This window comes from Eucalyptus grandis, chromosome 7 (genome assembly GCF_016545825.1).
Source record: "Eucalyptus grandis isolate ANBG69807.140 chromosome 7, ASM1654582v1, whole genome shotgun sequence".
In the NCBI taxonomy this organism is placed as follows: Eukaryota; Viridiplantae; Streptophyta; class Magnoliopsida; order Myrtales; family Myrtaceae; genus Eucalyptus; species Eucalyptus grandis.
In genome coordinates, this window is record NC_052618.1 from 11,674,188 (window position 1) to 11,676,330 (window position 2,143).

The following is a 2,143-nucleotide window of genomic DNA, read 5'->3' on the forward strand; positions in this document are numbered from 1 at the left end:
TGATAATTTTTTATTAAATTTGAGGCGTTAAATAGGTAACGCTGTGCAAGTGAAAGTAGAATTTGTTCAAAGTCCCTGAGCAAGAGTCAGGGCACATATTCTGGCCTTCATAGGATTTGCCCGCCTGCTGCACTCCTTTCTTCTTCCTTCGCCGCCGCCGCCTCCTCCTCCACTTTACTCTCTTTATACTCTCCGAATCCTCTTGTGAGCGAAAACCCAAGAAGCAGCCCGCACAACATATGCATCTGCGCATACGTATGCGGTGCAGAGCGAGTCGCAGCTTCTTTCTGGCATTTTGCCGAACAGGTGGTGAGCGTGTCGTGGGGATTTCGGCAAAACGACTCGATCGACGGGAGTGATGCCTGAAGTCTTCTCCCGGGTGAAGGTTGCGAATCTGGCTTAGCTGCAGTTTGGCATACAGTGCGGTGTTCCTTGCCCGTCTTCTTGCGAGAATTTCTCGGGGGAATGCTGTTGATTAGGAAACTGATGAGTCGGTTCGATCAAGAAAGATCCTCTCTTGAACGGGCGGTCATCTCCCGCTGATGAGTGCATTACAGGTAGGGCCGCAATCTTGGCTTACATATCTCAATTGGTCGCCGGAAGGTCGCCTTTAGGACGCACGTCCCCCACGTCGGGGACTTGAAGCATGCGTTAAGCGTGCGGATTTGATTGTCCGGGCTCTCCCCGAGCCCGCGGTGGAATTTTTAAGTATACGCCAATCTTCGCCCCTCAAACTTTTTTTGATGATGCAAAAAAAATCTCAAAATTATATTTGTATGATATATTTACCCAAAACATTTAGTGTTATGGTCATTTCATCCATTTGACAACACCCCCTTCTTCCCCCCCGCCCCCAACAAAATATATATAATATATAATTGTATTATATATATATATATATATATTATATTATATGGGATAAGTAGGTAGCTGGGTTGCACGGACACTCTCCGGGACCCTTCATGTCGTGTCCGACACTCTGACATGTGTCCGACACGCATTCAACGCATGTCGAAAAATCCAACACGTAGTCAACCGTCTTCGACACGCTCCGACACGTGAGTCGACACACTCCAACACGTGAGTCGGAAATTCCGACACGTGACTTCGACACGCACGGGTTATTTTTACAAATTTCCAAAACTTTTGGGATTTAAATATAAATATATAAAAAATAATAATAATAAAAGCTAAAACAAATTTCTAATACTCATTTGAAGATATTGGGTGCTTGAAATTACAAATTTTTCACTTGATGAGTTGGAGTTTTTTTTTTTTTCTTTTCAATAGAAGTAGATAATGTGGATGAATGACTTTTTGTTATATTTGATGATGATGATGGAATGTTGATTTTTTTCTTATTGTTAAATTTTAAATTTAATAATGAAACATAGATTACTTGTTTTTTCCTCCAAGTTTTATGGATTATTACAATGAAATGTAATTAAATTTGTCAAATTAAAATAATAAATGATATTAACAAATGTATGATTAATATTTTTAGTATAGATTAATTCTAGACTCTCCAAAGGATACGTTGGCCAAGCTCCTTCCAGAGACTTGAATTACCAACTACGAAAAGCTACATCAGCATAACAAACCTTTCCAGTCTACGGAATCGAGTTCGTAAGAAAAAAAGATGGAACTGTTTCCATCAAATTTGGCAAGGAAAAAGAAGAAAGTCCTTCTATCTTCCAAACCCTCTTTATGATTGAACCATGTGTCCCTCAATCTATTTCCGAGCCAGATCCAAAAAAGCATGTCAAGCATTTTGATGGTAATGGACATCCTGTTCATTACTATAAAGACAATTATGGTCATTGTTTTTGGGACCCTTTTTGTCAGTGCTCTTACTGCACAAAATCCCCCGACGAGGTAGATCCTTTTGCAAGACCCCCACCTCAACGGAAAAGGCCAAAAGATAAAATTTTCCAAAGGTACTTGGACGGAGATTCCTCCGTTGATACTCTTGGTGAATGTGATAAATACCAATTCATGGTTTCTTATGCACCACCTCCATCACCAAAGCCCAGTACTATATCCCAAGCCTTACCAGACCCACCAAAGACACCACCTCCATCTCCTCCTCGGAAAAAGCAAGTTCTCTCTCCATTCTATAAGCCAATCCTTAAGTGGGCTAAGA